The sequence below is a fragment of the Anolis carolinensis genome, chromosome 4 (assembly GCF_035594765.1).
Source record: "Anolis carolinensis isolate JA03-04 chromosome 4, rAnoCar3.1.pri, whole genome shotgun sequence".
NCBI lineage: Eukaryota > Metazoa > Chordata > Lepidosauria > Squamata > Dactyloidae > Anolis > Anolis carolinensis.
In genome coordinates, this window is record NC_085844.1 from 133928538 (window position 1) to 133952935 (window position 24398).

Here is a 24398-nt window from a genome sequence, read left to right on the forward strand (position 1 = left end):
CTGAATCCCAGTTCACATTTTAGTTTGGCATGCCGATGAAGTCAATTTATACAAAAATAAAAACTGGTTTTCTGAAATTTCCTAGTGGGGAATAAATGTACAATCATATCTCAAAATACTTACATTAGTCAAGAATTTGGAAGCGGTTTCAAAGATTGTACCTTCTAGAGAAGATGGTGGAAAAAATTTTCTAGCAGCCATGGGAAAGATAGCAGGGGCTATGCAGAGCATCAAAGGTTTTCTCCTTGCTTGTGAGGCTTAAATAGTCACACTATCCTGCAAAGCTTTTGAGCGCATGAGGCTCTAGAAATTTAAAGAACAGGGACAAGACGGTACTAAAGAGACTGATGGGTCATAAGGTCCCAGGTTCACGTTTTCCCTCTGCTCTGAACTAACCAGGTGGCCTTCGACAAGCCACGCAGGCTCCGTATCCTTCTCCCATCTGCTGTAAGAGGATTATGTTGACCCATTTTACACGAGTAGTGCAAGGATTACAAGGTATTCTATGTGAAGCACTTTGAACACCGAAAGAAGTATTAGAAATGTTTTACAAACCACATTACAGCGAATGCCTGAAATTCAGTAAATGCCAGCACTCACTTCCCAGATGAATTCTGTCAATATTTGAAAGCTTGGAGATGCATTAAATCACTCCAGCAGCCAATGAGGGTCTAGTTGGTCACCAAGCAACAGGCTTTGACATTGCAGACTCCCTTCGGTGTGGCAATGAATGGTCCCCTCCCCTACGCAGGAGACCTGACTGACAGGTGGGCCTTGACCAATACAAGTAGGGCAGCAGGGGCAAGGCTAGACAAACGAAAGCTCAGCAGATCCTAGGCCAAGTTGGATTGTATCCTGGCAGGTAGCTGCTTGCAACTGGCTCAGTGCCTTGTTCCTTCTGGCACAAGGCTTTATTTCCTGGTGATAGGACAGTTCATACACAGCGAGGAAAGTTGAGTTGTGTATGCTTATCATGTGCCACTGGGAGGAAAGGGGTCTACGTGCGCAGATGTTTTGCCAGCAGGGCACTGGCACAGTCACACCAACTAATTAGACACCCTGCCAGCCCTTAATGAGAACAAACGAGGGGCCAGCCAGCATGGGGAAAAGGGATAGTGTATAGGCAACAGACTAAGCTACGATTTAGCTACCAGAATGCAAGGCAGGCAAGAGTAGCTTGTAGCACACATCAGTGTGCAATGACTGCAGGTTGAAGAGGGAAATGTGGCTGGGATCATATGCGCAGGGGTGAAAGACCCATTCATATTTCACTACATAATGACCCACACCTCCCAAAGTAAAGTGTGCATGGGAACTTCAGCTTTGAATTCTTATTTCAAAAACCTCGCAGCAAAGAAATCACCTGAAATCTGCCTTTTCAAATAAAATCCACATAGGGATATGATTTTATTTATTTATTTGTTTCCAACATTTATATCCCACCATTCTCACCCGAAGGGACTCAGGGCGGCGTACAAAACTAACAACAATTAGATGCCTACACATAATTAAAACAGCAATGAAAATCCAATTAAAACAATTAAAACAATATAAAAATATAAAACATATGTTTAAAATCCATTCATCCAAAATCCTTGTGCTGTAGCCGTAAATCAGTCCGAATCGTCTTTATCATTTAATCTTTGAAAGCCTGGGCACATAGCCATGTTTTCAGGGCTTTTCTAAAACACAAAAAGGTTGGGGTTTGTCGTACATCTCTGGGGAGGGTGTTCCACAACCGAGGAGGAAAATGATGGTGGTAGGAAAATGTGTTAGCTAGCCCATGTCTGCAACCCTCTTTACCATAAGCATATTTAGAATAGACCTAGGAATGATGGGCCATTATGAGCAGCTGCTTTGGCCACCAAGTCAACAACATCCCAATCTCTGAGATTTCAGGGCAAAAACTTGAGACAGTGGGGAAGCCCTTGTAAAGTCCTGATGTCACATGAATGGGACAGGAAAGGCTAGCAAGCAGGCAGAGACTGTTTCAGGATCAACTAACTGAGGAAATTTGTAGAAGGTCAATCTAGGCCCAGACTAACTCAGATCGGGGAGGGTGGCAAATTTCAGTAGTTCTGGACCAGTGGTTCTCAACCTGTGGGGCCCCAGATGTTTTGGCCTTCGACTCCCAGAAATCCCAACAGCTGGTAAATTGACTGGGATTTCTGGGAGTTGTAGCCAGAACATCTGGGGATCCACTGGTTGAGAACCACTGCTCTAGACCAAATAGCAGCAGCACTTGCCATTGCTCCTATTAGAGCACATCTCATGCAAGGCTTTATCCTCAGCACACAGCATTCTGGCCCTTATTCTGTTGTTACAAGTTATGGAAATCTCAGCAACAACACTTGGAGTGTTTTATTTTATTTTCCCCAGGCCTTATACCACTATTGTTACAGACTGTTCAAGAAGGCTTAAACGTTGTGCTCCACTTGCTACATTGCTCCAAATGGCATGATGCTCCCCCCCCCTCCAAGACATGCATCCTCTCTTTCTCTCTCTCCCTAGTTCAGTCTCCTTACTTCCAGTTTTGTTGGTACTGCAGTGTTGCAGAAAAGCAAGACATATGTATTTGCATGGAGCCAAAAAGCCCTGGCACCACGTGAGAATGAATGGAAATTGGTGCCCCGGTTTTAAAACTATCAACCAAAGAAACATAAATATTCTTCTCCCCTGGCATCACCTGCTCTGACACTTCCCACCTCAGACAAAAGTGGCAGAGCAATTCCTTAAGATTTCAGTCATCATCCTGAGATCTGACAACTCTTTGTGTTTGTTATCTTCTTTTTTTTGTACAAAGGATGGCCATCCCATTGCGCATGCCAACTCATTTTGCACTCAGCTGGGATTTCTAATTATGTGGAATAATCATTATCCACAGAGATAGAAGCAAAAAATGAAGAAGCCGTATCTAGACCACTTCATATTATTTAAGTGCCTTTTAAAGCAAGCATGTTCAAGACGATTTTATTTTAAGTTACTAAATAAAATGTAACAGAACAGAATATTCAGGCACTTACAAACATAAGCAAAAATACAGGTCAATATATCTCAATTGTAGAATCCTGTTGTGAAAATAAAATTCCTGAGGCAGCTTTGGGATACGTACCTTCCAGGAATTTCTGCTAAGCAGCTAGGACTCCCCATTCTGTCTCTGGCTTTGGTAGAATTCCATAGTGACTTCTTCTAGTTTCTTTCTGTGCCAAAGAAACTAGAAGAAGTCATTATGAAATTCTACCAAAGCCAGAGGGATCACCTCTTACCACATACTTACCAGCAGAATCACATCTTACCACATATTTACCAGCCTTTCAGAAAGTCTCGGCTAACTGAAGAACCAAATTTCCCCATGCAAACTTACTAAAGCTCTAAGATCTTCAGGAGAAGCACTCTATTTCAGAGTATTCTTGGAAACACGGGAGAGGTCCTTCATAGCAAGTGTTCCAGCTCCCTTCCTAGGAAGATTAGGATGCCTTCTTCTTCTATATCTTTTCAACACTAGGTCAAGAAAAATTTTAATCAAGAAAGGGTTTGGGAACCGATTGTTAATAAGAGATGAATTTTTCATGATGCTGTATTGCTTTCAGCTTCAGTCTTTGTTTTAAAGTAATATTTTACATGATTTGATTCTGTGATTAGTTTAATAATGATTTAATTCCAACTTTATGAGTTTGCTTGTAGTTTTTTGTCTTTTGTAAATTGGCTTGAGTCTCTGCCTAGAAAAAAGTGGGGTTTTTTTTTTTAAAGGCAAGAGGGGAGTGTTAAGTGTGTCTGCGTGTCTCCCTCTTCCCCGGCCGAGGTCAGCGGGGTCCTAACGCCCACCCTCTCCTCCTCTTATTCCCAGTTTTTTAAAAACTGGCAATTCCTGGGTTATTTGAAAGGGGGATTGTTTGTTTTTTGGAAATTAGGGTAGGTAATATCATATGTTACACAATGTCATAGGGAAAAAAAACCCTCAGTCTTTTGTTTTTATGAATGCTCCCATGAGAAAATGTATAAGGATGTGGGTGAACTACAATTCCCAAAAATCTTGGGCCAACCCTCCCAAAACTCCCCCAGGATTCATAGTTGGCCATGTTGGGTCTGTGTGCCAAGCTTGGTCCAGATACGTTGTCATCTAGGTTCAGTGTTGTTGATTGGTTTGGGGGGGGGGTGCCAAAATACTGTTTGCTTACACTTGAAAATTACCTAGGGCCGGCCCTGGTGAGAGTTGATCTCTTTAATTATTTAACTTTATCAAGAGCCAAGAGCCATTAGCAAAAAATGGTTTGAGCGTTGGGTTTGAGCAAAGAAATCTCGCATATTCCATTCCTGTGAATTTTTCCTGATATCTTACTGGTTACTTAAAATACTTGTGTTATTTTTTAGGGAAAAGAGCCTTTTGAATAGATAATGAACATAGAAAGAGAGTGCATTGACACATCATTAACTGTCAACAAATGACATTGACAGATCGTAATGCCAGATAACCCACAAGCTGAAGTTTTGTAGCAGCTTCACTGCCGTGCTTCTTTACAACAAAAGAATGCTCAATGTGCCATTGAACTGCTAACAAAAATTATTCCTCCACATAAACAGGTGTTCACTTTTTGAATAATAAAAATTATACATCACTGGGGGGTGGGGACATAAGGATTTTAGAGATGCTTAGGAGGGGCATGGCCAAAAAAGGTTGGGAACCACTTGGGTCCTTAAACTTTTTAAGCAGAGGGCCAGTTCACAGTCCCTCAGACTGTTGGGGGGATGGATTATAATTTGAAAAAAGTTAACAATTTCATAAGCACACTGTACATACCTTATTTGCAGTGCAAAAATCATGAAAGACCAATACAATATTTAAAATGAAGAGCAATGTTAATCAACACAAACTTACCAGTATTTCAGTGGAAAGTGTGGGCCTGCTTTGGGATGATGAGATAGTCAAGCGAATTAGGATTGTTCTTGTCATGTGCCCTCAAGTCTTGTTCTGTTCTGTCCTGTCTCCAAATGGCATTGAATGTTTGCTGATTATGTGTACTGTAATCCACCCTGAGTCCCCTTGGGGAGATAGGGTGGAATATAAATAAAGTGTTGTTGTTGTTGTTGTTTATTTATTTCCAAACAGGAAAATGTGTCTTCTTATGTCTCTGTGCATGTGCATTTGAAAGACAAGTTGTGAGTAACTGTGCTTAGTACTATTAAATGCATTATATTTCATGATAGGACTGGGGTCCAGCCCTAGCTCTTAGGTTTTGGCCCAGTAACCTGAGGACCTGGGCAATTCTTAATTGACAACCCTACTGTGTCTATTTCCCATCAATTTGCCGGATAACCCTATTCATTTCATAGGGGTTTCTTTGACAAGGAATTGGAGGTGCTGTTTCAATAAATACGAGGCTTCAATTGGCCATGCATAGTCGGGTCTTCCAAACTGCACCTAAATCCCACTTTAAGACCTTTGTTTTGGTTTTAATTAAACCTTTACTGCTAAGGAGTCCCTAACCTGCTCTCCAAGTATCTCTCAAATGTGTGATTCCTTGATGTTGTAGCCCTTTAGATTATTTTATCTATGCTCTGTGAGGCTAGAAAATAGTTTCACCACCTAGCTCAGGAGGAGGCAACCCATGAGATATCTTTAGACTGCGATAGGTGAATTCATTTTTAAGACCTCCAACAGTGACTTGGCCCCCATTTGGGGAGGGAGATGCCCAAAGATGATTCAAACCTGTACAAAATACTGCATTCCTTGATTTTGTCTGTATTGGTGGTATTCTGAATGCAAGTATCCAATGGTCTTCACGCTGTATTTTTCAGCTACTGAATGCATTTTTAATTGGTGTTTAGGTATAAAGGCATAAGAATACCTTTATGGTACAATTCATATTGGCAGACTTTATCACGCCAATCTGTTATCTTGTTGCAATCAATTTTTTTTAATAAATGGAAATATATAATCATTGGAATAATCTCTTTCACATCTCGACACAATTGCACAATTACAAAGTTCTGAAACATTGTTGATGGGAATTCCCACGATCACCACAACCTCATTTACAAGTGTTCACTCTATCCAGCACATGGACACAGTGCTTTCCCCACTTTTTGCTGCAACTGTGAAGCCATTTAATTGTGGCCTTCCTCCGCTTTGCAGTATAAGGATTGCAGTGGAAGAAAATTACCGTAAAGTTGTGGAAGAACAGTGATGCTAGATTATTTAATGTTTTCCCCCAAAATGAAAGAAATATTCTGTTATGATTTGTGCATATTTTGACTATAAGATAGCCACGGCCCTGTGTGGCAAACCCCATCAAAGGGCTCTTTTATGCTGCTGAAATTGCACTTTAGCAGCCCTGTGTATAAATTCCTACATAATAATGGCTAAATTTTCTAACTGCTAATAAAATCAATGTTATGTGTTGAATTAGAGACATTTGGCATAGGGATCTAAGTGCTGAGTGCCACCAGCTGGCGAAATTTCACAAATCCATTAAGGAATGTCCAAGATGTGGCAGTTCAAAGATGTCCTTTTTCTTGTTGACATATTCTTCTGTGCCAAGGCTTAATCCATATCCCAACATTCCAAGAAATCACAAGTGACAATTGTTTGCTTACATGGCGGATTTAAAAGGTAAGATGAGATGGTTTTTCACAAAAAAACAAAACAACAAGAGCCCTTTATTTGGCTTTAAACTTTTGTGCTGTTTTATTTACATTGATTTGCAATGTTTAGGCTATATCTCATTTGATTCTTTCTGTGCAGCACTTTAAAGTAATAAGGGCACCTCCTGTCATCAGGAAGGCAACTGTGGAGACACCGAGGCCTTAAAGAGCCACACACACTATTTAGTCCAACAAAAGGTTTATTGCAAAAAACAAATAAAAGCTCAGAGACACTTAACTTCAGTGTCTCTGGCCAAAACTCAAAGAATTTACCCAAACTGGTCTCCAAAAGGCAAACGGAAAATAATCCGGGCTAAACAGAAGGAAAACCCGGATTAAAAAGCAGTCAAAGTAACCAGCAAACATGCAGCGCTGTACACAAGAGTACCAACAGACAGCGCTGTCCCCAAAGAAGGAGTTGCCAAAGCCAGCCGTAGTCCAAGAGTCGTTGCCGAAGAAGCCCAAACAAACGTCATTTCCAAGTCCGTCAAACAAAGTCGTCGTCAAGTCAGTCCACAATCCAGGGAGGGAGAAAGCCACACTCACGAGAAGTCAGTCCAAGTCAAAGATTCTCAGGTAACACGAACTCCAGGCTGCAGAACCCGAACCCAAAACCCAACACAAGAACAGGCAGCGATAAATACACACGATACGTAACCGACACTTTGCCTTCTGCAAAGATTCCGCATTTCAGAGCCTACTTTTAACTTACACATCATTATCCGATGATGAGCTGGCCTCCACCCAATTATTATCTCTTACAGCTGTCCTTGTCTTCACACATGAACCCGTTTCCATCCCTCCAGTTGCTCCATCTCTTGTCAAGACTTAGGCTTCCGCATGATTCCGATATATCTCCCCTTTGCCAATCCTCATGTCCCGAAAATCCCACAAACATGTCACTAGAGATTGTCTCTGCACATATATCCCTTATCTCTTTTACCTTGGTCCAATCCATTGTTCTCCCCATCCTCATCACTCCCAGACCCATCATTCCCAGAGAAACCCATAAACGACTTATCATCTGTGGGAGTAGTAAGTATATCCCGGATCTTCTTCCTCTCCCGTTCTTCATCTGATTCCTGCTCCCAAGTAACCCTCTTTGTGCCTCTATTCCCATCCACCACATCTCCTTCCTTGCTCATTGACTCCCCGTTACTTGAAAACCCTTCAAATGTGTCTTCATCAGTAGGTGCCATAAGTATATCCCGGATCCTTTTCCTTTGCTGTTCTTCATCTGACACCTGCTCGCAAGTAGCCCTTTCCCCCCTTCTGGTACTCATACTACTGCTTGCAACGTTACTTACTGGCTCTCTACTACAACAGCAACAAAGAATTTAAGTTCTGAAGTGTGTATGTAGAGGACTTAGGCAGGAGGAGGCATTGGACACAAATAGCCTGTATGTGGAGATTGGAAAACCTGGTTTAAGTACTTGTTGGATGATTTGGGACTTGTGGGCTTTTTGCATAGCACCTCTAGACAAAGGACCTGACTACTTGTTTACATTTATAGCTTGGTTTACATTAGTTTTAAATCACACATACATAGTGTGTGTGTATGGGGTGCGTCGCTTCCATTGGGATCCCAGCATGTGTGAATAAAAATGTAACCCTCCACTACCACAGTCTCAGTGAATATGAGCTTTTTTTTAAACCTAACTAAAACATTAATTAGTCCAATGAAGAGAGACTACAAAAATGACAATGAAGCAACTATTCATTTTTATAAACTCCTGATCTTTGACCATATAATAAAAATCATTCATGCATTCATCTTTACTCACTCTGTCACCAACAACAGGACACAATGAAATCAGAAGGATCTGCAAACAAGACATTTTATTTAAATGTAGATGATCCCTGTGCAAAATCTCAGTTGCATGTTGTTTCTCTATTTTGTCCAGTGCTCCAATTGCATTTTATTGCAAAACTCGACTGCAGCACATCAAGTCTGGAGTAGGCTGGAGTGATTGAAGGAAAAACATAAAGGCACTGTTTGTAACAATTTAACAAAAATGAGTTCCAAACAAAATGGTTAATGCTGAAGCATTTCAAAAATATATCATTTGAAAAAAGATCGTGTGATACAGACACAGTCTTGTCAAGTGATTTCAACTGCCGCAAACACTTTGGGTTCAGAAGCCTGGCATGTTCAGCTATTCCTGAAGGCCAAATTAGACGTAGAAGGCAAAGGTAAGGTAAAGGTTTTCCCCTGATATTAAGTCCAGTTGTGACTGACTCTGGGGGTTGGTGCTCATCTCCATTTCTAAGCCGAAGAGCCGGCATTGTCCATAGACACCTCCAAGGTCATGTGGCCAGCATGACAGCATGGAGCGCCATTACCTTCCCGCCGGAGCGGTACCTATTGATCTACTCACATTTGCATGTTTTTGAACTGGCAGGAGCTGGGGCTAACAGCGGGTCCTCATTCCGCTCCCGGGATTTGAACCTGGGACCTTTCAGTCTGCAAGTTCAGCAGCTCAGCGCTTTAACACACTTCGCCACCACCAGGGGCCCAAGAAGGCAAAAGTAGGGGTTTATTCTCACTGGCCAGAGAGAATGTCAGTGAAGAAAACACTCCAAAATACTGACATAGCACAATTGGAAATACAAAACATTTTTATTTCATTTGAAAGCTATTCAAGAAGACTGTGCCAGTTCCTGATTGGTTGAATAACTGTTCAGTTAGGATCCATGATATGAGTGGCTCAGGACTCTGTCAAAGGTCTTGGTTGTCTCTTTGTAGTGGCAGGAAAATCAATAAACTGTCATTTGATTATTTGGTCAGTCCTTTTAATGCTCCGCCTCTAAAAAGGGTGCAATAGAAAGGAATCCAGTGTGACAATATGCAAAACAGTCCTTGATAAGTTTAATGAGTTCCTCTGGTTGACACAAGAGGATAAGTCCAGTATACACAGTGGATATTTGGGAATGATGACCATCTCAATAGATGGAGCAGGCTTGAAGCATGGGTGCCAGAGATAGCCTCAATCTTATCAATTGGAGTAAGAAACAGAACCAAAGTGCTCTGACATACATCCATTGAATAATGTCCTCCCATCTTCAAGTTCACTGTAAAAGGGTTTATGGAAATGAAGGGCATGGGTCTTGGATACAACCAGACAACATTCCAGGAACAGTTTTCACAAAAGGTTAAAGCAGGGGTCCTCAAACTTTTAAAGCAGCGGGCCGGTCCACAATCCTTGGGACTGTGGAGGGGCCGAATTATCATTTGAAAAAAAATTGAACAAATTTCTATGCACACTGCACATGTCTTATTTGTAGTGCAAAAAACAACAATGAAAGAACAATACAATCTATATATATAAAAGAGTGATGGCATCACGGCAGCGGACAAAACAACAAAGGTAAACACCCCACAACCTCGAAAATTGACAGCACAACCCCTCATCCATGCCTCTAGGTTGATACAACAAAAAGAAAAGAAAAATAAAGTCCTAATTAGAGGGAGAGGAATAATTGTTTTTATCCAATTGCTGCCAGTTAGAAGGCTAAGCTCCGCTCACTTGGTCTCCAAAGCAACCCACTCAGCCCAGGGGACCCTTTACCTTAACTACCACCAATTCCTCAATACTTTATTTCCCATACCACCATACTTTGCCACAGCAACGCGTGGCCGGGCACAGCTAGTATTTGAATATAAGAACAATTTTAACCAACATAAATCTATCAGGATTTCAATGGAAAGTGTGGACCTGCTTCTGGCCAATGAGATACTCAAGTTGTTGTTGTTGTTGTTGTTGTTTACCTTCAAGTCATGTCAGACTTTGGATGAGCCCAAGTCTAAAATTATTCATTTATTTATTTACTGCATTTATTTACTACATTTATATCCCACCCTTCTCACCCCAAAGGGGACTCAGAGCAGCTGTATGTATATACAATATATTATATTATTAGCATAGCACAATATTAGCATTATATATTACTATATATTGAACTATACCACTGTACTGTAATATTATATGTACTATATAACATATAATTTAATATTATTATATGGTATTATTATTAGTATTATATTGTATTATATTTTTATCAATATTATATGTATATATAATATATTATTAAAACTGATATAAAATATTATATTATAAAACTGAGGGCGGGGGCCAGGTAAATGACCTTGGAGGGCCGCATCCGGCCCCCGGGCCTTAGTTTGGGGACCCCTGGGTTAAAGTAAGACAAAAGGTGCAGCTCACTGGGATTCACGGAGCTGTGGCTACTATTTCATATAGTTTTACACATCTCATAATTTTGGGGGTTTGATTTCTCGATATCTGTATGGCGCCCTGTTAGCGATATACCCACTAATTGTGGTAATTGTACAGATCAGAATTCTCTTCCTCCCTTCTCAGTGCTCATCCTGATTCACCTGTTTATCTGCTACAGCTCCCACTCCATGACCATTTAGTAATTGCTGGAGAGCAGGAGGGACTGGAAAAACATCTTGCTATGCCTTCATAGCCATATACATAATACTGACATTATTTCTCTCTGGAGGACCCCAGCAGTTCTCAGTGATAATGTCATCATCCTGTTATTGACTATGGGGAGAAAGCCAGATACTTCTCCAGCTTCCCTCTTCTCCCCACCATCAGCTGAATGGCTGTAGGCCGGGAGCTATTACAACTAAACTACATCCTAGGGTGATGAGAAAGTGCAGTTTCATTTGAGAAACTTTTGTGCTATACTTGTGATACAAGATCTCAATCAGAGTGAAAGGAGGCTTTTTGTGTGACTGATGATATGGGAATGTGGATCACGTGATTTTTGTGATACAGACATGTACTTTCAAATGTCATTTAGATGAGAACATGCCTGAGTATGTTTTCAGTGCTCATTTTTTAAAGGACATTGACAAATGAGAGAGAACTCAGAAGGGAGATGAGAGCATAATCTGGAGGCTGAAAATCTCTCACCTTTTCCACTGCAGGCTTAAGACATGCATTGTGCTAGCCTTATATCCAAAAGAAACTGAGAACTTGATCGTGATCTTTCAGGAAAAACAATCTGGTGATAGACAGCTTGTTATTTCAGCAAGATAATGGCATGATAAGATCCAGCAGCTAGAAGCTGAAGTTAGAAAGTTCAAACTGGAAATAAAGCAAGGGTAATTAACCACTGAAACAACTTTGGGGGAGTCTCATTCCCTTGATAATAAATCACGATCTGATGTCTTTGTCTAAGAAACATACACTATAACTCAGCCTGAGCAATATTTGATTTACTGCTAGATCCTTTTCTCTCTTTTTCTCTCTTTTATGGTAGCAATCACAGCAGAAACAGAACATTTGGCAATAGCCAAGATGGAGGTGAAGGCTATACTAGGTATGATAACTGTGATTTATTCAGTGGTATATGCAATTTACCTGAGCACCACCCTTACCTTCTTAATATGACAAGAATACTAAAGTGCAAATATATGGTGAAATGCTTCTCCCCAAATAGTTATCAACCAAAACAAGAGAGAAAGCTGAGGTCAAATTGAACGGAGGGAAGAATAAAATCTCTGTCCTCTGATTGGAGGTAAGGAGAAAGGTTGAGGTAAAAATTTCCGGCATTTATGTGTGTCAAGTGAAATTTATAGAAGTGAAGTGACAGGATAAGATGAGTTTGTGTTTTTGGATGTTGATTGAGCTGTTGGGAAGCCTCTTGTGTCTTTTTTATGTGTTTTGATGTATGTGATCGCCCTGAGTATGTGCCCTAAGGTTGTGAGATTTTTACTAAAAAAAGTGATCACTAACTTAGTTGAAAGGGGACCTCGTGCCTATTGGTTCTATGCAGCTGAAACCTCAATTTCTGGAGTTTGACAAAAATAAGAGGAAAATTGATATTTGACAGAGATTTTTGCAGGGGAGACTTGGAGTGATGTGCCATTGTCAATGTAGGATACTGCACTGCACAAGCAGTAATAGTATTAGGGTGGAAAGATAAATCCAAATGGTCAGTAAGTAAATGGTACCAATATATGGTGGAGCAAATGGAATTTGAAATTATGAATGTGAAACTAAATGTGGTAAAAACTAATGAAAATAGAACAAGAGAAATGGAAGAAAGATAGACAATGGTAAAGAACTATATCATGAATCAATCTGGAGATCAAGCCATAAGAAATAAGATACAAATGTTATATAGTATATAGGATGGAAATGGATAATGATAAAGATATAAAGATTGTCTCATAAAGAAACGAATATGTAAAAAGAAAACAATCCTCGTGTTGGTGGTGGGAATTGTAAATGTTTTGTATGTCTACGGTATGTATTTTTTGTGTTTTAAAAATTAATTTTTTTTAAAAAAAAGAATGTAGGATACTGCACATGAATGGTAAAGGAGTTGATGCAATGGGCTGCAACATCTGTGCCAATTTTTTTTTTGTTAAGGAATGTGCAGGACTATACCTGCCCCAGGTCTGCACTATACCTGCATTCAACCTGAGTGACCTGATGAAAGAGAAGGCGCAGCAGCCTAAGCCTTGTATGTCTATACTTCAACATATCAGAATGATTTGCAAGCAGTGGGATTGGAAGAGTTTTTCCTGGAAGGCTAAGACACAAAGGAAGGGAATGGAACAATTCCAGACACAAGAGGCAGACACAAAGAACTTCATCACACTTTCCAATTTAAGCATCCTAGGACACTTGCCAGCCAGTTGACAGACAGATGGGCACGCAACCCATCACACAATGTCCCTCAACTTCCAGCGGAAGCCCTGCCCCCAACTGGTGTGGAAGCATCCTAGGACGCTTCCTTGTCCACATGAGAAGTCTCCTGTGTTGTACTGGCTCCAATTGCTCCGGTTGGGTGGTGATTCCCCCGTGTGATTGGGGAAGTGTCGCCCCATGCACCTGCTGTTTTGCCACGCTTGCTAGCAAAACAGCACAAGTGTGTATGTGTTTGATAAGTTCCTTAGAAGTGTTTGGCACTTTGAAGCAGAACTATCAGGAACCATGTTGCAAATCTGGAGCTGCCCCACTCCCACCTCAACCTTCTCACAATTCCTCCCTTGACCCATATCATATACTGAAAAATCCTCCCATTCTTCCCATCTAGCTTACAAGGGTGATATATAATAACACCTTGCTTTCACTGGATTCATGACATCATTAGAAGGATGCTTTGGAGAGAGATTGGATGGCTATCTGTTGGAAGTGCTTTCACTGTGTGTTCTGCATAGCAGGGGTTGGACTGGTGTCTTCTAAGTCTATCCTTTTATTATTTTGTTTAAGCTAGTTCCATTTTTTGTAGGTGCATTCCCCTGATTATATATGAAGTCTCCAACTATCTTGATGACAGTGCAGAGGTTACTCTGAACCAGCATGATTTTTTTAAAGAAAAAATCTTGCAAAATTCATCTTATATCTCTCTACTTTTGTAGACAGTGGGAAACCTGTAGATGTCATTTATCTGGATTTGAATAAAGCATTCAACAGCATATCTCATGATATCTTGATTAGCAAACTAATTAATTGGTTGGAAAAACATTGTATATCTAAGAACAAAAATAATAATAATACTGTGTATAATAATAATAATAATAATAATAATAATAATAATAATAATAATAACAACTTTATTTTTGTATGCTGTCTCCATCTCCCCAACGGGGACTCAGAGCGGCTCACAAGGGGACAAGCCCAATACAAATCACATAACATCATAAAATCAAACAGTTAAAACAACAAGCATCACATTTAAAAACAAATTAAATAGGTCATAGTTTAAAAACATAATTGAGAGTAAGAAATATAAACAACCATCCACAGTATTAAAAGGTCCAATATAGACATAAATGGGCAAACAATCAAACTGATAAAAAGAGTGTCTATATCAAAATAGAACATACATCAAATAGACAAGGCAGGTAGGGAAAGGTAAATATGAGATAGAAATCAAACTATAATGTGACAGAGCAAATTTCAATGTGGGTAAAGGCCAGGATATAACTGATTTGTTTAATCGAATGCACGACAGAACATCCATGTTTTTAACTGCTTCCGAAAGACAACGAGGGTCGGTTTGTTTTTAAAGAAAATTGTTGAGTTAATATTTTGAATTAAAGTAGAAAAGTGTAAAAATTCAAGTAGCTTAATACTATAGATATATATCTATATATAGATATATATAGATAATTATAATAAATATTTACATGCATATTACTAATCTATTTATTTGTTTGTTTGTTTGTTTGTTTATTACAACATTTTTGTCCCGCCCTTCTCACACCCTAGGGGGGACTCAGGGCAAATATAAAACAAATATATAAAACAATTACAATTACAATCAACAATAGTAATGATTAAAATTAATTAAGTTAAAACATTCATATAAATATACATTCAGAGGCTTGTTCTGAGTCACAATCTAAGTCTGTCACTTTGTCATGAATTCATTATAGTAGTAATTGATGCTGCATCTATTGCTCAAAAGCCTGGTCCCATAACCAAGTTTCAATTTTTTGCAAAAAGATAGGAGAGAGGGAGCCTGCCTGATCTCATTAGGGAGGGCATTCCATAGATGGGGGGCCACCACTGAAAAGGCCCTGTCTCTCATCCCTGCCATCTGTGCTTGTGAGGCTGACGGGATCAAGAGCAGAGCCTCCCTCGAAGATCTTAAGCTACGAGGTGGGTCATAGTGGGAGGTACATTTGGACAAATAAGGAGAAGGATCATAATGCAGAGTTGGAAGAGAGGAGAAAAAAAATGAAAGGACAATAAAAGAAGATAAAAGAAACTAATGCAGATCTGGAAGGACAATTTGGTACTCTTGTCAAAAAAGAGCTGCTGAACCTGTTGACCAAAAGATTGGCGATTTGAATCCGGGGAGTGGGGTAATCTCCCACTGTTAGCCTCAGCTTCTGCCAACTTAGCAGCTCAAAAACAAGCAAATGTGAGTAGATCAATAGATACCGCTTTGGCAGGAAGATAACGGCGCTCCATGCGTAGATGCCCCCATGACCTAGGAGGCGTCTATGGTCAACGTCGGCTTTTCAGCTTAGTAATGGAGATGAGCACCACCCCACAGACTCAGACACTATTAAACTTAATGTCAAAGGGAAACCTTGGAGCCCCCAGTGGCACAGTTGCCGGCAGCATTGATGACTTGAAGGTTGGATTGCTGACCTGAAGATTGCTGGTTCAAATCCAGGGAGAGTGTGGATGAGCTCCCTCTGTCAGCTCCAGCTCCCCATGTGGGGACATGAGAGAAGCCTCCCACAAGAATGGTAAAAATATCTAAACATCTGGGCATTCCCTGGGCAACGTCCTTGCAGACGGCCAATTCTCTCACACCAGAAGCAACTTGCAGTTTCTCAAGTCACTCCTGACATGAAAGAAAGAAACCTTACCTAATAATGATAATTCTCCCCTACCTCTCTATGACTTTGATGATACAATAGACTTATATGTAGAACTAATTAACTAGAATGGTTCCGCAATTCACATATTGTATTCTTTTATGGTCCTTATTTTTCCCTTCTTTCCCCCCTTTTTGTACTATTCATTTGATTTTTTTGTTCTTTTGACAAAATAAAACTTACTTACATTTTTCCACTAAAAATAAGAGTAATTGTCAGCGGTTGTGTATTAAACCAGAGGGAAGTCTCAAGAGGAGTACTGCACAATTCTGCTCCAAGACTGATTGGTCCAAATCCAGGGAGTGGTATGAGCTCCTGCTGTTAGCCCCAGCTTCTGCCAACCTAGCAGTTCGAAAACATGCAAATGTGAGTAGATCAATGGGTACCGCTTCGGCAGTCATGCCGGCCACAGGACCTTGGAGGTGTCTATGGAAAACACTGGCTCTTTGGCTTAGAAATGGAGATGAGCACCAACCCCCAGAGTTGGGCACAACTAGACTTAATGTCAGGGGAAAACCTTTATCCTTTACTATGCTTATTGTACAATCTCACAGAAACCAGCACAAAATCTATAGAAGAAAAGAACTCCAGAGAGTCTTAATGTAAACATACCTATTCCATTCCAAAAGAGACACAACTCAATTGGGGGTGGGACGACATCAGCCTTTCAGGACTGAAGAGCTTCATACCCTGGAAGGTCATGATAAATCACTCCCCTACACCATTCCATTATGACAGTTTTTTTCTTGCTTTCCATTCTTTTCCTATAGCTTCCCATTACTTCTGCTGCTGCATTCTGCTGCCTAGCAACAGATCTGTGTGATCCATACCTTTAATTTCTACTCCTTTTCTGTAGGTCTTCCAAGGCCCTTCTACATTAACCTAAAATCTAAGATGAAGCGAGTTTCACTTCCCACCCCCAACCCAAACCCAAGGCTTTCCTGTTGGGGGGGGGGCAGCCCCCCATCATTCCCCGCCCAAGCTTACCAGAGGGGCCTGCATAGGACTCTCAATTTCTTCTCCATAATGCACATATACGAGGGTTGAATGAAAAGTAATGCCTCCACCTTCGTAACTCCTCATCAGATGGCAGTACTGGTATGCAGCAGGTACTGGCTTGTTCAGTAGACTCTCATCTACAGTTCAATTTGGTGCAAAGCCTTAGCACTGAACAGTTGTGTTGTTAAAGTGCAAAGTACAGAACCCTGCGCAGACGGTTGGTCAATGCGACTTAAGCAACGTGCAGTCACTGAATTCTTGGCAGCAGAAGGTGTCACCCCAAAGGAGATTTATCAGAGAATGCAAGCTGTTTATGGTGATTGTGTTGATGTGAGTTCTGTGCGTCGTTGGGCAAGTAAATTTAAAGATGTTGAGGTGGGAACATCTGATTTGCGTGACAAACAAAAAGTTGGACGTCCTGTGACAGCAACCACCGGGTTTTACAAGCAAAAGGTTGACAGATTGATTCAGGATGATAGTTGTATCACTCAGAGAGAAATTTCAAGCATAATCGGCATTTCACAAGAATGTGTGGGTCACATTATTGCTTTGCTTGGCTATTGGAAGATCTGTGCACGATGGATACTGCGAGACGCTGGTTGCGGAAACAGAGTATTGACTTCTTCCATGATGGTTTCAGAAAACTTGTTCATCTTTGGCAGAAATGTATCCAATTGTCTGGTGATTATGTGGAAAAGTGAATAGTGGTAGTTAAAGAGCACATTCTAAGGATTATTTCTGCGTTTGATTTATTAAAATACTCCCATCCAAACCCAAATAACGAAGGTGGAGGCATTACTTTTCATTCAACCTTCATATATGGAGCAAGTTTAAACACCACAAGTGGTAAAAAGCCTACTTTGGGTTTTGTATAACTTTTGTGTGTTTATTAAACAATGTATGAATTGTATATATGAATTGCAACTCCTAGAGGCTTTCAGAAGAGAGAGTCACACTTTTTGCTAAAAAAAATAAGAGGTGTTTTGATATGTGGAAAGGTTGGCACCTCAAACGCTCTAAGGGGCCAATTTATGCTACAAGCATGCACATACCCAGCCCTATTCTACACGATAGAGGGCTTTGTGGCACTTATCTATACTCTATACATTTTCCCACATCATCATTGCATAAACATGATTTATGATGATGGATGGATTGGCTGCTAGTTTGTATGACTTTGAAAGAAGATTTGACAGGCAATTGCTAGAAGAGAGGTCAATCAGCAGGTATCTAAAATAGCTAAATAGTTGAGAGACAATACATGCTACAATAAAAGATGACGGAGGGAAGGGCAATAGTGCTTGAGTTGTGATGGTCTTTTTTCATAAGTACTACTAGATGAATATTTAGAAGAGCAATCAACACCAACTGAGAGCAACTGGGGACACAAACAAGTGGTGGTAAACAAAAAGCACCTGGCAAGCACTCGGTATGTGTTCAGTTTGGATGACTTGTGATTCTGCACTGGTGGTATTCCACTGGATTACCAGTTGCATGTTATGGAGGATGGGGGTTTCGAAAATATAGAATGGAGAGGATTCTTTTAAATTTGCCAGAATTGGAAAGGTTTTTATTCCTGCTGCCACCAATATGTAGAGGATTCGAACTCGCTTACCTCTATCAATGCTGCCACCAATGCTTTATTCAGGAGTCTCTTCTAGGTTAGGATATTGAAAGAGACACACATGAGGAAAAACAAGAAATTGTTGTTTATTTGTAGTTTGAACAGTAATTATGTGTGATGGTTTCATTAACATTAAACAGTAAAGATGCTTAACGGTTTCATTAAAGGATTATGCTTTTCTCTTCAACGGATGTTCATGTAACTTGGTTTCTGTGTAAATATGTTCCTTCACCAGGGAAACACAAACAAGACAATGTACTTTTAAATCCTTTTTTCCTGAGATTTAAATAGTAATACTCTAGGCTATAGAGTTTACAAATAGAGTTCTCAGCCTTTCCCTTCCTGAATACTTTAACTATATCTCCTCAAAGAGGCTTCCTTTTAAAAACACAGTTCCCAACTGACTGACTTCCAAACTCCAACTCCTAACTGCCTGAATTCCAAGCCCTAACTGAAAAAGAATTCCCTGGCTCCATGGCTCCAACTGTCACTTTGGCTCCACCCATCTCCAGTTGCTAAGCAACTTCTCATTTGCATTCAGCCAATCAGACTGCACCTATTGTAATGGCTGCTTGACTGCTCCTCCTCCTTGCTCTGCTGAGCTGCTGCAAGTAAGGCCTGCAGAATGGCCGCAAATGGCCACACCATCAGCCTTGCTTACAAAATGGCCGCACACCAGTCCTGCAAGTTGGGTCACTTACCGACCTTGCAGAGGCGGTTCAACCACCAGGCCAACTAGGCAGTTGCCTGTGGCGCCATCTTGTTGGGGGAGCCATTGAGGCAACTCCTGTCTCCTGGGGCCTGCCTCCGCAAGGTATTGAACTGCTTTTTCTGTTGATTTGTTGTAAAACATGATGTTTTAGTGCTTAATTTGTAAAATCTTAATGTAATTTGATGTTTAATAGGCTTTTCCTTAATCCCTCCTTATTATCAAACATTTTCGCTTATCCAACGCTTTTATTTTTCAGTGATTGGTTTGGGGGAGGGGGCAAAATTCGCCTACACTTGAAAAATACCTAGGGCCGGCTCTGCAACCTTGTAAGGTAGACAAGATCTGTTACAAATGTCTCCCAGCATGGGCTGTCTTTAACAGGAGCTTTCTTCCTTTTTCATGTTAGCTCTGCAGTAGAGAAAGGATGGCCTGGAAAATCATCATTATCTTTTCAACAAGCAATTTCTTATGCTGCTTTGTCCTAAAGCAGTGCTTTTCAACCTATGGGTCCCCAGGTGTTTTGGCCTACAACTCCCAGAAATCCCAGCCAGTTTACCAGCTGTTAGGATTTCTGGGTTGAAGGCCAAAACATCTGGGGACCCACAGGTTGAGAACTACTGTCCTAAAGACACAAACAGATTGAGTCATTAAAGAAGCATATGGTTTTGAATATTGCTGACGTCTTCTGAGATGTAAATGCCTAGAAACCTTGTTGTCTTCTGATAGTGGCATGCAAGTGTAGTGTTTGGCATTGGTTGCCTGCCAACTATCTTTCTTCGCTGCCATCAGTACTATCCAAGCAGTGAGATCTTGGAAATCTCCCTGAAAGAACATCAAAAATGTCAGGTTCCTCCAGGAACGGTCTATGATTTTACATTGTAGGATGCTGGCAATAAAGTTTGAACATATATCTGTCTGTCTGTCTATCATCTACCTATCTCTAAATCTATCTCAAACTTGAAATAGCAAAGCAGAGGGCAAGGGGACACCAAGTACTTCATATGCCATTAGGGCTTTGTTTCGGTTTTCATCCAGACATTCATAACTTCCTGTAATCAATAGCCCTTCTTGTATTCCCTTGATTCAGTATATCCACCTTTAATTAGCTTTCCACCTCTGCTTACTGAGGGGGAGGCAATTTGCTCTCCTCCATTGTGAAGGATCACTTGAAATATAGTCCCTGCTGGTACTGTTTTTGGGGGGCAAAGCTAGCTCAGCCATGTGGCCCCACATTAGAACTCATCCTTGATCCAGCACTGACCCACCCTCCCACCCACCAACAGTGTACTTCAATAGTCCCCAAACTAAGGCCCGTGGGCCAGATGCAGCCCTCCAAGGTCATTTACCTGGCCCCAGCCCTTAGTTTTAGACTTAGGCTAGCCCAAAGATTGAAATGACTTGAAGGCACGCAACAGCAACAACAGCTACTACCCTAATTAACTTGACTATCTCATTGACCAGAAGCAGGCCCACACTTCCCATTGAAATCCTGATAGGTTTATGTTGGTTAAAATTGTTTTTATTTTTAAATATTGTATTGTTCTTTCATTGTTGTTTTTCTTTTTGCACTACAAATAAGAAATGTGCAGTGTGCATAGGAATTTGTTATTTTTTTTTTCAAATGATAATTCGGCCCCTCAACAGTTTGAAGGATATTGAACTGGCTCTCTGCTTAAAAAGTTTGAGGACCCCTGGTGTACTTATTGGGTCACCTCTAGAGCCGGATAGGAATCCCCACCCCCATGTTTTAGCAGTGTTTTTACTATCCTATACTGTTTCTTTAAGGACCAATTGGTGTTTATGGGTCTTAATAGGCTGTCATGCAGGGAATAGGGATGAGTTCATATCTCAGTGTACACCTATGGCACCCCTTTGTAGTGTAGGCCAGGAATGGGTACCCTCACCTGCAATTTAAAAAATCAAGGTGATGGCTAATGGAAATGGCCTTGGTGCAGGGGAAGTTCTGGCCTCAATATATCCTCCAGAATTGGGACAGAATTCTCCGGGCCATTTCCCTGAGTGGTCGCCCTGGAACCAGAGCAGTTGTATTGCAACCGGCGACCCAGGTGTCTCACCCAAGTTAGCTGAGGGGTAGGTCTTGGATGGCCACTGCCTCAGCTTATTCCACAATAAGTTCATACCCTTTAAGAATTGGTTTGCAGGTCACAGAAAAGTTAAATATCCTATATACTCGAGTATAAGCCGACCCCAATATAAACGAAGGCACCTAATTTTACCACAAGAAAACTGGGAAAACATTGACTCAAGTATAAGCTGAGAGTGGTAAATTTCAGAAATAAAAACAGATACGAATAAAATTACATTAATTGAAGCATCAGTAGGTTAAAAGTTTTTGAATATTTACATAAAGTTCTAATTTAAGATAAGATTGTCCAACTCTGATTAAATCATTATTCTCGTCTTCTTCAATGTAAATGTGCTTATGTATCCTTTTAATAATAATAGAGTAAAATAATACATGTAATAATAATAATAATAATAATAATAATAATAATAAATACAGGAAAATAATACATGTAGTAATAAATAGAGTAAAATAATAAATATAATAATAAGATCAGAGTGAAATAATAAATGTATTAATAATAATAATAATAATAATAATAATAGAGTAAAATAAATGTAATAGTAACAACAATAATAGAGAAAAATAATAAATGTAATAATACCAATAATAATAGAGAAAATAATAAATGTACCATATATTCTCGAGTATAAGCTGACCCAAATATAAGCCAACCAGGACCCTCGCCCAAGTATAAGCCGAGGGGGACTTTTTCAGTCTTAAAAAAGGGGCTGAAAAACTAGGCTTATACTCAAGTATATACAGTAGGTAACATTAATAAAAGTTGTCCATAGTTTTCCCATAATGTTGTGTTGTTTCGTTATTTCAGTGGTTGGAGGGGCAATGTGGCATTCCTCTTTTTCTACTTGATAAAGCATTATAATTTTTTTTCAATTGAGTCATGCTATTTCATGATATGGCCAAAGTATCATAGCCTCATGTTGACTTCTAGAGAGCATTCAGGTTTGGTTTAATCTAAAACCCACTTACTGTCATGATGACAGTCCATGGTATCGGTACAACTCTTTCCACCAAAAAGAAATGAAATAAATTTATTGCTTACCTGTCAGCTTTATTTGCAACATGTCCAGAAGATGGCAACCAAGATGATAAATGGTTTGACAATCAAGCTGTATCAAGAATGGTTGAGAGAGCTGGATAGGGTTAACCCAGAAATCAGAAGGTTGAGACTTGACAGAGTCATATATAAATAATATCTAATCAGCTGTCACATTTTAAAAGGAAGAGATTTGTTTTTGTGATTCCAGAAATCCAAACTAATGGGTTCACATTGCAAAAAAATGATACTTCACCTCAACATTAGGAAGAAATTCCAGTATTTTCCTTCAATAATATAATAATAATAATAATAATAATAATAATAATAATAATAATAATAATAATAATTTATTCTTATATCCCGCCCCATCTCCCTGAAGGGACTCAGGGCGGCTCACAGCAATAATAAAAACAGTGACAAATTACACATTGTAAAATCAAACATGAAAAGCAGTCATACAATCAATACATACTTCAGCAACGGAACACAGCCTCAGAAAGAGGCAAATTCATTTATTAGTGCTGTTTAATCAGATGTTGGATGGCTAGCTTTAATTGAAACTTTAGGTGCGTATTCTTACAGAGCAGGCATTTGGACTAGATGATTTGTGTGCTCTACTTCAATTTAAAAGTTCTATGAGTCTAACCAGAACTCCCATAATAAAAACAATGATGTCAATTATGTGTGTATATCTTATAATTGGTGTGGCAGTAGTGGGAAGCGCAATCACTTCACAGCATTATCCCACACAGAGAATACTCCTGGAAGCAATATGTGTGTCTCTCACACAGAGAGAAACGTAGATTTGGAAAGACCACAAAGGCAATCTAGTCCAACCCCTGTCATGCAGGTATACATAATCAAAGCACTCCCTGCAAATGGTCATTGAGCTTCTGCTTTAAATAAACCTAGGATGGATAACCCACCTCACTGAGGCATCATATTTCACTATTGAATAGCTCTTAATGTCAGAAAGTTATTCCAAATATTTAGGTGGAATATTTTTTTTCTGACAGTTTGAATTGTCAAAGATCAGTACCAGGGGTCAGGGTGCATTAGTTGGTGTGTTTCTTTAAAACCATTGATCAACAGCTCCGGACCAGCACCCTGATGAATTGGTGAACTTCTGCCCTCACCAATTCCTCCAATGTCAGACTCAAAGACATCTGCAGTTTGAAGTTCAAACATCTATTTAATATTTACAGAGATATTTACAAACAGCAAAGCCCATCGCTAGAAGCTGGCATTCTTCTGCTCGACTCATCTCTCACAGTTCAACAAGAGAGATAAGAAACACATTCCTTAGTCCGAAGGAAGTTCCGACCTCCAAGGCCGGAAGTCATGTCTCATAGGTCACAGCAGGCTGTCAGTCAAACTGGCCTGCTGTTAACTGTTTCATTGCTGAAACACACACTGGCAAAACAGCAGAAACACTTGATTTACATTTCATATGCACACAACCAAAAATCCAACAATTCTACTGCTCTGTCTACTAGGGCATGTCTATGTGAGTCATAAAACCTGAATCAATGCAGAAGTCACTCCCAGGAATCCAGGAACCTCCAAAACCCTCAGCCCCTAACGCATGATAAAAACCATTATCATGGTTTTACCCTATATCAACAGATGCAAGGGAGTGCCCTAGAGGGGCTCCACACTTCAAGGATGGGGTGGGGTGTGGAATAGCTGGGGGGGGGGTTCTAGTTCAGAGGCAGTTCACTTCGTCCACTGCTAACACCTTGTTTTTCCTGTGCTCTGGGGCATGAGGACAAGAAGATGCCAGTTATCTTTTGTCCTTGCAGACAGCCAATTCTCTCACATCAGAAGTGACTTGCAGTTTCTCATGTTGTTCCTGACATGGGAAAAAAAACCCATAGAACAAAACCAATTGTAAAC

At 40.2% G+C, this 24398-nt stretch overlaps 1 long non-coding RNA gene across 3 annotated transcripts; it reads right to left on the minus strand.

Moving 5' to 3' along the window:
- Positions 1 to 6824: 6824 nt before the first annotated feature.
- LOC134298264 (uncharacterized) lies at positions 6825 to 23365 on the minus strand. 3 transcript variants are annotated; one of them, XR_010005245.1, is made up of 5 exons: positions 22506 to 23365; positions 18636 to 18677; positions 16209 to 16363; positions 8427 to 8603; positions 6825 to 7235 (listed from the first exon to the last, which is right to left on the minus strand). It is a non-coding gene; the product is annotated as an uncharacterized LOC134298264 (long non-coding RNA). The 3 variants fall into 3 exon arrangements; XR_010005247.1 differs by lacking the exons at positions 18636 to 18677; positions 22506 to 23365 and adding an exon at positions 16634 to 18629; XR_010005246.1 differs by lacking the exons at positions 16209 to 16363; positions 18636 to 18677; positions 22506 to 23365 and adding an exon at positions 16634 to 18629.
- Between the last annotated feature and the right edge of the window lie 1033 nt (positions 23366 to 24398).